The sequence below is a fragment of the Macaca nemestrina genome, chromosome 1 (genome assembly GCF_043159975.1).
Source record: "Macaca nemestrina isolate mMacNem1 chromosome 1, mMacNem.hap1, whole genome shotgun sequence".
Classification (NCBI taxonomy): domain Eukaryota; kingdom Metazoa; phylum Chordata; class Mammalia; order Primates; family Cercopithecidae; genus Macaca; species Macaca nemestrina.
Genome location: NC_092125.1, coordinates 162,397,789 through 162,413,154, shown reverse-complemented (window position 1 = coordinate 162,413,154; position 15,366 = coordinate 162,397,789). Strand labels below are relative to the sequence as shown.

At 35.0% G+C, this 15,366-nt stretch overlaps 1 long non-coding RNA gene across 1 annotated transcript in view; it reads left to right on the top strand.

The window, feature by feature from the left end:
• The window catches only part of LOC105498373 (uncharacterized), a 143,792-nt gene extending 142,366 nt beyond the window's left edge, over positions 1-1,426 (top strand). Inside the window, exon 4 of the long non-coding RNA XR_003021855.2 lies at positions 830-1,426. This is a non-coding gene — a long non-coding RNA (uncharacterized lncRNA). The remainder of the gene's footprint in view (positions 1-829) is intronic.
• The last annotated feature ends 13,940 nt before the right edge of the window (positions 1,427-15,366 follow it).

The window sequence follows — 15,366 nt, the reverse complement described above, 5'->3', positions numbered from 1 at the left end:
GTAATCAATTTTACTTGTGAATTCTTTTATTCCATTTTTAAAATTCTATTTTTTCAACAAATATTTATCGAAGGCTCATTATATAAGCTAGACATTTAGTTAGGTGCTGTGGGAGACATAGAAATAAATGAGCTACAGATTAAATACTCAAAGCATTTTTAACATCTGGAAAAATGATAACCCATGTACAAAAATGACTGTAACACAAGGCAAGTAGTAAGTTTGTAAAAGACAGGATAGAATGATACTTCTTCCTTTCCCTTTCCTTTCCTTTTCTCTCATCCTATCTCCCTTTCCTTTCTCTTCTTTCCTCTTCTCTTCTATTTCATTTTCTTTTCATCAACGCTGGTAAATACGATGTATAAAACTGTCCTGAAAAAGTAGAAAATACCAGGTTGGCAATTTCAGCCTCAGCTACCAACACTGGGTGTGTACACTGACAGTAGAATTTAGGGAGTGGCAAAGAGAGTAGGTTCTGTCAATTTATATGGAATAATGTTTTCCAAGACAACCAGATGTGATTTCTTTTTTGCAAGTAAAAAGCCACACAGAAAGGCTGAGATGAGGTAAAATGAAGAAAGCAGGACCATTGGTATGTTGAAGGCAGCTCACATTATAAAAGATGCTTGTTGATTAATTAGGAATTTTGAAGCCAGTTGTAAAACTATTGGTAGCTTGCAGTCAGCCTAATGGGAGTATTTACACCAAAGAAATAGGTAACTACAATAAATCATGATTGTTTTAAAAACAGAAAGCTGTCTTACCAGTTCAACAATGGAAATAACACCACCAAGAGTTTTTCACCTTCTGATTTTCTTTTTATAAACAGAAAGCTCTTCCACGAGTTCACCAATGGAAATAACATCAAGAGTTTTTCATCTTCTTAGTGGGCAAAGGTATGGATATTTGGTGTGTGAGCTTCAAGAGTATCTAAGGGAGGTGATAACGTGGTTGAGAATATACCAGAGACTACAAACTGTCTGTGCGTCCCACAGGAACAGGAAGCTCGTGCAGGTGAAAAGACTGGAGGAGGAGGTATGCTCATGATACCCAGGAAGCCTACCTCCCACTTCTTTGGTCATCAGAAGTAAGACAAAGGACAATTAAATGAGTGGTTAGTAGTTGTTTAGAGAAAGAGAATTTTCACTTCATATGCTAGTCATTGATAATATTTGCCATTGTGGTTGCTGTTAAGTAAGTTTCTTCCTGCAGGCCTGTGAGAAGGCATAGTACATGAAAGTGGCAGTGCTTTCAACCTGATTATTATTATACGGTATGGACTTTTATTATATAACAAGCAACACTTACATTTTGTTATTCACTTATTTTTTACTATACACTTACACATATGCAGACACAGTAATAAACATCTAAGTGGTACAAATAGGTACAAAACCAAAACTAAAAGTCTTTGCCTTCTAACTTCAATAAGATGTTTCAGTCTCATCCTGCATTCTACTGCCTTTAATATGCAATCAGCCACACTTCCCAAGGGGCTTTAGTCCCTTTTGTTAAAAAATAGTAATAAAGATCAAATCTAGGGGATAGAAGTAGAGATTTTAGAATTTTATGTGAGAATTGGGGATGCAGCATGCTTATGAAGCCACCTGAGTTACAGGGCAGAATATTACTTTCTTTTTAAATAACAGGTAACAATTCTCTATCGTTATTTTCAATTTAACCAGGTTTTTATTTTAGCACTGAGAGTTTTTAATCTAATTTCTCCTTCCTCTGGTAGATTTGATGTTATTTATTGTCATACCAAATAGCATTTTGTCTCCTATATTTGGAAGTTGTTTTTTTTTTTTTTTTTTTTTTTTTGAGACAGACTTTTGCTCTTGTTGCCCAGGCTGGAGTGCAATGGCATGATCTCGGCTCACCACAACCTCCGCCTCCCGGGATCAAGCGATTCTCCTGCCTCAGCCTTCTGAGTAGCTGGGATTATAGGCATGTGCCACCACGCCCAGCTAATTCTGCATTTTTAGTAGAGACGTGGTTTCTCCATGTTGGTCAGGCTGCTCTCAAACTCCTGACCTCAGGTGATCTGCCTGCCTCGGGCTCCCAAAATGCTGGGAGTAAGTCTTTTCTTACTCTGTTTTTGTCCCTTGCCTCAAGTACTCTAGAAGTGACTACCCACACAACTCCCCTTATCAGCATTTTATAGGAAAAACCATCTGAAAAGTAAAATAAATATCTTTTCCCACAGAATTATAAAGAATATACAGGCAAAAGACACCTCATGTTTCATATGGAATGATAAATAATTTGAAGAAAAAAGGACAAATCTTTGAGATCTAGCCTAAAACTATTTTTTAACTTTGAATTTCCATGGGCATTTGTCAACATTTATCTTTGATTTCCAATCACATTGGTATTAAATTACAGCGAATATATACAAATATTTATTAGCTCAATATTATTTTATTAGTCCAATTTTTCAATTAGAGAGTCAGATAATACTCTAAATAATGGTCAAAAATCATCAGAATATTTTGTTACCCCCAGATTCAGGTAGAAGAAATTTCTGTATATTGTCCCATTCCACAAGACTCCACTCACAGTAGATTATAGCACATTGGAATATAACATATTTCATATTAAATATTATATTTAATCTACATTTAGATATTCTGAAATCTCCCTACTAATAGTTATATAATTTTTTTGTTTATTCCTAATGCTTTTCATGTTCACATAAGCCAGAATGAGAAAATTCATCAAGTTTTAACAATAGAAAGTTTCACCTTCTATGCAAACACATCTATTTGCCCAGATCAAGGCATCATATGCCTACACTTCCAAAGTTAATTTGTATTACCTGCGTGATCCCTCTAAAATAAAATCCCGATTATTTTATTCTTATAATCTGGTAAATTGAGCCTCAGAAGCTCCATTCATTTAGAATATGCATTTTCCAAAATCTTGACAGGCTGCCCAGGCAAGATTTGTTGAAATCTTGACAGGCTGATTTTGACAATAATAAAAAAAATGTGTTCTTAAAATTCTGTGTTGAGTTTTAAGCACCTCTCTATCAAAGGGATAATAACTTAAATGCCTCAGATTATCTGTTAGAGACCCTATAAAACAATCATCTCTTTTTTTATGCATCCAATTAACATCAGAATCCATTTAGGGAACATGCTTCTCTTTGAGGGTCTTGTGAGGCCCTACACCCAGTTTATTCAAATGTCACTATTACAAAGGGCTGCTGCCTCACCTTCAGTCTTCTGGGGCAAGGCCTGGCTGCAGACTCAGGACAGCTTGCTTTATTCTGTTGTACCAGTTCTCCCTGTTCCCCCTGCTTGTTCCTTTCCCACATTCTTGAGGCTCGAGTTCCTAATATTTTACTAACTTTGATCCAGTTTTTTAATGTGTTCTCCCTCTGCTCAATATTATCAATTTAACCCCTCCTATTCTATCTAAGTAGAAAAATGTTTATACAGAGAGTATCTGAAAAGTTGATATCTATACGTTTATTTCCAGAATGATACATGATTCCTAATGATATGGAATTGTAATGTTGTCAACATAATTTATCCAAAGAGGATAATTTATTATCCCAGGCATAATTTTGTTTAGAGGAGATGACTCTTGGATTGGGCCCACCTGAGTTTAGGAAAAGACTGGCAATGCACTTGTTTTCTCTACATCTACTAATCTTGGAGAAATAAGTTTCCTTTATCTTTTTATTCATTTTTATAGATGATTTAGATCTCAATGTGAGGCTGCCATTTCTTAATAAGAAAGGAATGGATGTTTATCCCTTCAGTAGAAAGTGAAAGAATGTCTATGGCAGAGGTTGGGCAAACTATAACCAGTGGTCCAATTTCTACCTTCAGCCTGTTTTTGTGTGGCCTGTGAGCTAAAGATTTTCTTAAAATATATTTTAAAGAATTGTAAACACACACACACACACACACACACAACAGGGACTGTATTTGACCTGTGAAGTACAAAATATTTAATATCTGGCCTTTTATAGAAAATGTTTGCAGACCCCTGTCTTAATATAGCTATCATAAAATGATCATTTAAAATATTTTCTGTATGACAGGTACATGGGATTTTGTATATGTCAGCTCATTGAAATCTTATAAGAATCTTAAGTGTATTAAGAATTGAAGTATTCTCCTTATTTTGGAGATGATAAAACTGAGATGTGAGAGGTTAATATCACATACTTTCTAAATGCCAGAGAGAAGATTTACACTAAGACAGTTAGGAACTAGAGCTGGTACTTACAACTACTATATTATACTGCATCTGAATGTGACCTGACATTTGTTAGTTTGAGTCTATCTCACTCCTGATACTAATCTGCAAGCAGTCCAAACAATAGTGATGAGATTGGCAGGACACTGCTCATACACAAAGCAAAGAATATACAAGATTCTTTAAGCATATAAAGGGAACCATGACTGTGCACAAGCTGGCTATGTACTGCAGCAAACACAGCAACACTACCAGTTGGATGAGTAAGACCCTCTTGCTCTCAAATTCTCATGAAGTTCCCTGACTTACAGTAACACTACTTGATCAGAGTAATGACTCTTCAGGGTACTATCCTTGATAGTCTCAGAAGATTCATACTTTGTTGGTCCCTCATGACTTCTCTCTCTAGAGATTTGTGCTATGTTCCTGACTGCTTCACATTTGACATTACTGTCCTTGGTAACACTCTTAAAGTATTTATCAGTACTATGAAAAGACTGAGGAGATTACATGTAAATTCTAGGCCCATTACCCTATTGGCAGACTGGGGCCGCCAGGCCTACTGAAGGCATATTCCTGGAATAGCCAGATTGCTGTGCTTTCTTCCCTCAGTATTGGTCTCTGTGACTATCAATTCCGTCAGAGGTTTTGGTCTGTTACAAAAAGAGTTCCTGTCTCTGTTGTAATTTTCTCCTGCATATGCCCTGAGTTCTGGATTCTTCTATTATTCCTTTATTAATTTGATTTTACTTTCCTTGGTTTTGCAGTTGTCTGTTAACCTCTTTAACCTGTCATTGTACTCTATGTCTTTATATGTTTATTCATAATATAGTTTTATAGTGTTATTTCAAGGACACTTTTGGAAGGCAAAGAGAGATAAACATATGTACCAGCTCTAACATGCTGAAGTAGAAGCTATCAAACTTTATGGGACAAGAAAATGCATTTGAGTATATACACTGATAGGTTTCCTATCACTTCATGCTTTATTGCATTTCTTTTCCCATGTTTTTGAAGCTTTCTCATCAACTGTGGAATGATGGAAATAAAAGAATCCAAGAAGTAATTCTTGATTTTAAATTAAAAAAACCATGGTTCAGGTGTATAACAGAAATCATTTGGATATATATATATATATATATATTTATATTTATATATATATTTATATTTATATATATTATATATATTTATATATATATTATATATATTATATATATTTATATATATTATATATAATATATATTTATATATATATTTATATATATTTATATTTATATATATATATTTATATATATATATATATATTTACCAAGACTAGAGAGGATTCCATGCAATGGGAAAGGGGATCAAAGGGGATGTTTGTGGACAGGAGTGATATTCCCATCAAGTGATCACCAAGCTCTGTCTGTCCAAAACTAGAATCCTCTGAGTCTATTTCCTGGGAGATACAGGGAACTGAGATTATATCTAGACATCATCCAGTGTCTAGTCAAATGAATGCCATACATTGGCTGTATTGAGTAGCTGTTAGGAGTTCTGTTTGTTCCCATCCGCAAAGATTATCCATTGACAGCAGTCAACAAGTGCTTGCTGATCTTCCAGTGTTTGAAGCCTTGATATTTCATTTGGCCATTAAATGATTCATCCAGAGTGGATATACTCAGGTTCATGGCCTGAGGTAGTTTTAAGCTCCAAAAGTATTTTTAAGCTCTCTTTGTAAACCAAGAGAGGAAATGATGGAGGAGCAATGATTAATCAGAGGCTTCCAGGTGGTAGTGGAAACGTAACTACCAAATTTTAGAAGAGTTTTAATTAAATTTATGAAGGCTTGGACAGGTATAGGAGAAACAAGGGTCGTGTTGTACCCCATGACTAGTAGGAGCAGGGCTTTACCATCCTGAAACCTCAAAGGTCAAGGGAAGAGATTGGTTCCCAGAGAGGGTACCTGTATGAATAGGGCTGACTGACAAGAGCTGTGTCTTCAGCATCCTGATCTCATTCTTCTCTCACTCTCAGACTCTCCTACAGTTGCCTCTCACTAGGATTGCTGTCAAAACTTGTACTAGTTCATATGTTTATTTTAGAAAAGAGTCATCGTACAACTACAAAATAAATTCTTCCACATGAAATTTGATCTTAGAACAGTCCTTCTCAAACTGTGGTAAGAGAGCAGTTGTTGTTAAATTTCAAATTTCCTGAGAAATGATACTTTCATAAAATAGAATACAAGTTAATAACTCAAAAATAAAATAAAAATAAAGAAGCATGCAAAATGCAAGCCTCAATTAATTTTCTAATATTTAATTATTCAATTTATAGACATAAAATTACTCTGCCAAAATGCCACAAAACTTCTGTTCTTATATCATTTGGAAACAAGCAAGCCACAGACTGGCACTGTCTTGCATATCACCTCTTTATTGACACTAATCCAGACCACTCAATAATGGTGCCACATGTGATATATATCTGAAAATATTAAACAAAATAAAACAAAACAAAATGGGGACAGAAGTAGCTTCACCAAAAGATAATTATGGATTTTTTGGAAACTATTAAAAAATGACAGACTCTCTTGGTTTAATATGGCATAAATTAGCATGTTCCAGACTGGTGGAATATTGATCCCTACAGGTGCTCCATGACTTAAGAATTGCAAGGTCAAATACCACTGGGAAATATCCCCAGTGTTCACAGTACACATTTGCATATTAAAGATTCCGAGCCATCTAGTAGTTAATAAACATTTTTTAAAAATCTAGCCCATTTCTCAAGTGTATTTGACTAATCCATTTTTTTCATGTAATACTTATTAACATCTTTTGTAAGATTACGAAATGCTGATATACATGTATTTCTGCCTAATGAGGTAAACTAAATGATTCCTCTTGACAGCATTCCTAATTTCAGGACTCTATGAAACATTCAGGATTGGACCTGTCATTCAATAAAGCCAATTTAAAAAACTGCCTTGGCTAAACTTTCAGTTTCAAAGTTGTTATTCTATGCTTTGTTGATGCTCTATATTAGAGAGTAAGGAACTGTGTCAAAGAGTCATTCTTAATGAAGCAATTTTCTAATTTTACTTTATCTTTTGCTTTTCATATTTACCTATGGTATTCTGGAAACTTGTGATTTAGAGGAAAACTTAGCATACATTACTAAATACTTGGCTGCTGCAGTGCCTCATATATGTCAAGTTCTAAAAATTTACAATTTTATAAATATCTGTGAACAACAGTATTGTAGCATTAATAGAGAAGAATAATTCATTTTTATTTCACTGGGCATGTATCAACACATGACTTAACTATGAAAAATAATTGTATTTAGCTCAAGTGGGAATTGAGGATAATGGTTTTGGCTCTTCTGACCCTTGTGACAATATTATAAATGAAATACACAATCAATTGAGGAAAAATCAGAGGCTACTTGGCCCAAATTCCGCTAGTTATTTATTATTTAATATCTGAATTTTTTGAGGGCAGAGAGCTAATTTGAAATCCTTCAATATGTCTGTCTCTTAGTCCATTTTGTGCTCCAATAACAGAATACCTGAGACTATATAATTTATAAATAACAGAAATGTATTTATTACACTTCTGGAGGATGGGGAGTCCAAGATCAAGGTTCCAGCAGGTTTGGTGTCTGATAAAGCCCTGGTTTTCACTTACAAGATGATGTATTGAACACTGCATCCTCTGGAGGGGAAGAACAGTGTTCCTCACATGGCAGAAAAGCAGAAAAGCAAAGAGAGACAATCTACTCCAAAAAAAAAAAAAAAAACCCTTTTAAATTATTTATTTGAGATGGGTCTCACTCTGTCAACCAGACTGGAGTGCAGTGGTATAATCATAGCTCACTATAGTCTCACACTCCCATGTTCAAGGGGTCCTCCTGCCTCAGCCTTTCAAGTAGCTGGGACTACAGGCATACACCACCAATACTAGATAATGTTTTTAAATTAAAACATTTATTTTTAGGGACAAAATCTCTCTGTGTTACTCAGGCTGGTTTTGAACTCCTAGCCTCAAGTAAACCCCCTGCCTCAGTCTCCCCAGTAGTTGGAATTATAGACACAAAACACTGCACCCAGTTCAAAGCCCTTTGTGAAAGGTATTTAACCCACTCATAAGTGCAGAACTCTCATGACCTAATCATCTCTTAAATATCATTACCCTGGCAATTAAATTTTGATATGTTTTGGAGGGGACAAACATTTAAAAAATAGCAGTCTCCTTTGCTATCTATAGTCTAAACAAGAAGTTCTCTCTTTAGTATTTTTCATTTTGTTTTCTAAATATTAAATTTCTCCCTTGTTCAGGAAAGTCATTTAAGAGGAACAAAAATCTATCACTTCATTGATACTTGAGAAATACATCTAATGCATCAGGCATCTGCAAACATGAAGAGAATGGATTTTCTTTTTTTCCTATTACCGTGGGAAGCAATAGTAAGTTAACTTACCTACCAAAGTTCACAATATGTGAAATATCTAAGAATATGTGAAACTTTTAGACCAAAAGCGTGCAGGATTACATGGCAATGATGAGACCGGTTCTATGACACATGAATGGTAACATTTTATAGGGAGAAATGATAACTCTTAAAGGGTAAGACAGTGTAATGGTTAAAAGAAGTAGTATAATGGCGAATGTTTAACAATTAGCCTGGGGGGTGGAGGTGGAAGGCACTTGGTAGAATGTTTGCTAATTTCCAGGGTATAAGTACTTTCATCATGATCACTTTCAAGTTATAACCATGATGTCACCAAACACACAGTTTGGAAAAGATGTGCCCACCATTACATACTTTTTCCACCATACAGACAAAATAGACACAGATGAACTCAAAAGCATTAATAATAGTATAGTAAAGTTAGATACTTAGGCAGTAATGTGTTTCGAATATTTATTGTAAGGTGATATAATTTAACTTTTGCCAGTGGCTTTTGCTATGGTTTGAATGTACCCTCTAAAATCTGTGCTGAAAATTAATCCCCAGTGGGGCAGTATTGAGAAGCAGGGCCATTAATCCATTAACCCATTGATCCATTAATGGGTTATCATGAGAGTGGAACTGGTGGCTTTTTAAGAAGAGGAAGAGAGACCTGAGCTGGTACATTACCACGCTCAGCACCCTCACCATGTGGTATTTCACACTGTCTCTGGACTCTACACAGTCCCTACCGCAAGAAGGCTCTCACCAGATGTGGCCCCTTCTCCTTGGACTTCTCAGCCTCTTTAATTATTAAGAGATAATAAAAAAATTACCCAGTTTCAGTTACTCTGTTATAAGCATCAGAAAATAGTCTAATACAGCTATGTTTGACAATCAACTGAAAAAATACTTTGAAAATTTAGTAATTGGCTCTTGTAAGCTGATACAAGTTGTCTCCCACACATCACTGGGTAAGAATGTAAGGTTTAAAGTTAGATCTGAATTTGATTCCTTGTTCTGCCACTTAAAACTGTTGCCCATGTGAAGTTTATATTTATTCTCTACGCCTTCATTTTTTGGATGAATGATAAGGGTAAAAATTATATCTATTTTGAATAGTTGTTGTGAAGATTAAATAAGATTGATAGCCTCCACTTTCCCCAGGGAGCAAGGGCTCCATGGCTAAAAATTTCATAAGGTCCCTGTTAGAATCGTGATTACAAAGCATCTTTTTTTTTTTTTTTAAACTAAAGGAGAAGCTATCAAGAGGAATATGCTCTGTTCTACATAATGATGTAATTTGCATAATTTAAGGGAGAACAGGCAGGTTTCTTTAAAGGTTTCAGACTGTACTATCATTGAAATTGTTTTAGCTCCTTCTCACATTGCTATGAAGAAATACCCAAGACTGGATAATGCATAAAGAAAAGAGGTTTAATTGACTTACGTTTCACTTGGCTGGAGGGCCTCAGAAAACTTAGAGTCACGGCAGAAGGTACCTCTTCATAGGGTGGCAAAAGAGAGAATGAGTGTCAAGTGAAGGGGAAAGCCCCTTATAAAACGGTCAGACCTCGTGAGAAATCACTCAGTATAATGAGAACAGCATGGAAGAAATTGCCCTCATGATTTAATTATCTTCACCTGATCACCCTTGACACGTGGGGATTATTACAATTCAAAGTGAGATTTAGGTGGTGACACAGAGCCAAACCATATCAATTTCCTTGGGATATGTGCAGTTTAGTTCCAACAAGCATTCATCCTTCCTTTAGTGGTAAATTTGCAAACAAGATCCTATTTCTTGGAGAGCTTTTACATCCCCTAGAATATCTTATGGGACTTGTAGACCAAAGCCTCTTCCTTGTTTCCTCCTTTATGGACTCTATGGAAGACAATAAAAAACGGGTGGAAACATCACAGGTTACCTTAAAAAAAGGGGAGATAATTTAGAAGACAGGCATGAATCTAAGGATGAGGAACAAGAATAGAAACTTGGAACTCATACACCAAGAATCCCCATATGAAGGATTTGGACTTTGTGAAAGGTTCTACTGGGTTTATAGCATTAAGTCTCCATCTGCTTTGTAACCTAGCCATGCAATGTTTAAATGAATATTTTTTATATACCTATTACATGTAATGCACTGTGAATGGTACTAGGGATACTATGGTGAACAAAAATGAAAAGTCTTTATCTTCATTGAGCTCTTATATTAGTGAAGACAAATGATCAACAAGAAATTAAAGGGACGGAGTAACAATTCCAAGCAAGGATAAGTGCTATGAAGAAAATGAAACATTATAATAGAAAAAAAAAAAAACAGTTGACTGGGTGAGGGAATGGAAATTAAGAAAAGGTCAATGAGAGAAGATCTCATGAAAATGTAGGTTTATTTATTTTTTTCTAAGAGCAACAGAAAATATTGAAAATTTTTTATAGGAGGAGGACATAACCCTGGGAATTGTATGAAGAAGGTATTAGAGAGGACTGTAGTGGAGGCAGAGAGAGTGGATAGAAAACAACTACAATAATCTAAGCAAAAGGTGGTGGTAGGTCATACTAGTGTGGTGTCAGTAGGGATAAAAAGTACAGAGTCTAGTTCTATTGTGCTATTAGCATCAACAAAATCAGCTGTTATATTGGAATCAGGCACTGGGGAGAGGGAGGATGACTCCATTGTGCTTCAACCTTTAAGTAAACAACATGAAACACAATGTAGGGGCCAGGGGAAACTTCCCCATCACTCTCTAAAGGTTCTTTGCAAATGAACTAACAATTGACATATTAATAGGAAAAAAGGCATACAAATTTATTTAAGTGTAAAAGTATTGTATAAGTATGAAGAATTCCATCATGGAATGATTACCCAGTAACCCAATAAGGTTCAGATGTTTACCCATTCCCTTTTTCAAAGGGAGTAACGGGGTAATTTTGAAGGGAAGTAAATAATTTTAAGGGAGAGTAAATGGATCTCAGAGGTAGACATTATCTTGTATAATTCTCTTTGGGTATTGAATGGGACTGGAGAGAAAACAGTAATTTGAGACAGAGTTCACCAGAACTCTAGGTTTGGTGTTTCAATTTTCAATCTCTTTCTCTGTGATATGAGTTTTAATCTTCTCTGGTTAATTAAATATCAGGGAAGGGATTGAAGGCAGTCCCTTTGGGGGTCTAGTTTGTAAGCAGATAAGGGAACTTCAGAGATCACCCTCATCCTGTGCTTTGGGAGAGAAAGAGGATTGAGAGACAGGAGTGATATGGGGGAGTCAGAGAGAACTTAAGGCTGCTTCCTTGGTTCAGCATGTCAAAATTCCATATTATGGGGGTATTATGGTTTAGCTCTGTGTCCCCACCCAAGTATCATGTTGAACTGTAATTCCTAACGTTGGAGGAGGGACCTAGTGGGAGCTGATTGAATCATGGGGGCAGATTGCCCTCTTGCTGTTCTCATGATAGTGAGTAAGTTCTCATGAGATCTGATGGTTTAAAAGTGTGTGGCATTTCCGCCTTCACTCTCTCTCCTGCTTTGTCATGGTAAGACGTGCTTGCTTCCCCTTCCCCTTCTGCCATGATTATAAGTTCCTAAGGCCTCCCAGCCATGCTTCCTGTACAGCCTGCAGAACTGTGAGTCAATTAAACCTTTTTTCTTCAAAAATTATCCAGTCTCATGTAGTTCTTCACAGCAGTGTGAGAACAGACTAATACAGGGTGCACCATTTTCTGAGTTCCAACAGCACTATACAACTTTATATGCAGAAGTATATTTAAGTGCATGGACACCTTCCAAAGCTTTGGGAAAGCATCTAGGAATATCTTACGTGGTCATATATTTGTGTTAATTTGTGAAAATGAGACATATGTTTACCATAATCTCTTCCTCTTTCCATTCTGACTTTTCTTCCATCATACTTCTCATTTGTTGTGTGGCTATTGGATTAGCTGAAGGCGTTTTTAGGGTCCAAGCAAGAAGAATTTGAAAGGAACATGCATTTAATTTGGGTTGAGTGCCTTGCAGTTATATCCACGTATAATCAAGTTATTGTGAGCTGTCCTTGTCTTTCAGGAATACCTCCACCTCCCACAGTGCCAACATACTCCATATTGGCATAGGGCAAGAAGTTGTGACACAATATGAAAGTGTTCCATACTATTCAGCTCTGGAAGTACTGCTACAGAAGCAAGATTTTAAGAGTGGTACAGGAAGCTATCTTTGAAAACTCCTTCTAGCTCTCAGATATGTACAACTGTTTCAGTGACAGAGCTCCCACAAATGTTTATTAATAATATAATATTTATAAACATTTTTTCATAAAATTTTTAAGCTCAATGTAAGGAAGGAAGTAGTATCCAAAAATGCAATTCTAATATAATGGCAGGGAAATATCTTAATAGAAGCCAAAAGCATAAACAGAGATGAAGAAAAATGATAGAAATACTAACATTCCAAAAATTATCTTAAGCTACAACACAAGCAAACTGCTCTAATGTCAAAATCATGAACGTAGAGAAAAGAATAATAATAGTGAAAAAACAGATGATGAAATGACATCTCATTTAAAAGATTATAAAAATCAGGAAACTATCTCCCAAACAGGAACCCAAAAAGAAGAAGAAAATTTAATTTTTATGATTATAAAGGTCAGCAGCAATTTTATATCAACAAAATAATTGAGTTCAATAAGTACTGTGATTTTTGATTGTGGTCTTCTTCACTGGGAAATAATTTTGTTCAACACTGTTTAATAAAAAAAAAGTTTTTGAAATTGTTCCCAATAATTTTACAGAAATCACACATAACATAAAAATGATACTTCAACAGATGTTTTGAAAATAAAATGGTCAAACTATTATGAGACCCTGGCTTGGCTCTTCCAAGACTAAAAGAATGTATGTATTGTTTTGTCTAAGCTGGTTTTTTAACAAGAAAGTCATTACTTATAACAGATGAGCTTCCAGACCAGATGTGTATAATGAGAACCATTGAAAATCATGAAGACTCCACAAAGCACAAGAAATCTATATTTATACTTGGATTTATACAAGTACATCAATTACAGATGCCTCTATGCTAATGTCTTCAATAACAGATAAGAAACAAAGAACATTCAGTGTTATTTTGAAGAGCTTAACAAAATATAATGAGGATTATTAAATTTTTGAGTGAAAAACTTTTGTACTTCAGAGGTAACAATGAAGATTGGCTTTCTTCAAATTTCTAAATTTGCTCAGTTTACAACAACAGTTGGGAAAATATCAAAATTAAAAAGGAATAAGCGTGACATACCTAAAACAGTTTAAGAATTAATTCTAATAATGGTAAAATGTCTACAAAATGAAATGATAAACAGACAAACAAAAAGGATACCAAATATTAATCCCTTGTTCTACCTTCTAAACTGGGTACAAAACACTAATTAATTAGCAACTATTGCATTCTCTTGTTTTAACAAAAAACCTGATGAGTATTTTTTTTTCTATTGAAAACCACCTAATTACCTGTGACTTCAAATTCAAGAAAATGAAAGAAGTTCTGGAAAATGGTAATTTACTGCTGAAAAACTTCAGCAATGCACTGTATGATAATGCAGTTGTTATGAAAGGTGAAGACAAAGAATTGCAAGCACTCTTCAAAATTTTAATAAGTAACCAGAAGATGTGCCTTGCCAGCTCATTTCCTTAATCTTGTCAGAGAAAAAGCTGCTGTGACAGTAGCCAAAACTGTTGACTGCTTTAGTATTTTGCAACAGTTATGTTTTCTTTCAAGATTCATCTCATAGATACAGCATTTTAAACAATAGGACATTTTAAAAACATATACAACTTAAATTTTCGTTAAAAAATCTCAATGTAAAAAGAGGATCGGCCTATTCCAAAGTTGCTTGAGATTTGCATAATGGATATAATTATATTTTAAGGATCTAACATATTCTTTTTCCTAAAAGTTGGATATATAAAATGTTCATCTAAAAAGTTGATGAAGCTTGAGTGTGCCATTTTAACTGTTCTTCTGAAGACATTTTGCAATGTTTCAATAAAACAAATGAGAAATTACACTCCTGATTTGGAAGTATATACAAAGTACCACATTTAATCATCTTTAAGTTTCCATTAGGAATTGGTAGAAAATTCTGAAATAAAGGTAATAGATTGTGACACAAAAGTAGTAGGGTAGAAGGGATGACATTGCATTAACGAAAATTATTCAGACATTGCAAAGTAAATAGAAACATTTTTTTTTTCCAGGTAGTGCCAAAACATATTAAAAGGAAGAGATAAAGTTCAATTAAAAGTACTGTGTTGGGTAAGTTATTTGATTGTTTGATAATCCAATTATTAAAGAAGAGTAAATTCTTTTAACACCCTGGGAAAAATGCTTGATAGGAAATACTGGTATAAGACACCAGGATATGCCAGCCTCAATTATGCCTCTTTGGCATAAGGATTAATTTGAATTGATTATTTTGAGAAACAGCAGACACAGGAGAAGCTCTGAAAATGAGATTAGAAGTTATACGCTTGTAAAGAAACATAAATTTATAAAGAAAATCTTCATTTGTAAGGGTATCTCCCTCCCTATACCAAGAAGAGAAGGATGACTCTAAATCACAATGGAATCTTCTCAATGACAAGGACACTGATTAACTCTGCAAAGCAAACCTTACCCTTATCTACCACGCTTTTTCCGGTCACCTCCTCACAACTGGCCTCTCCCA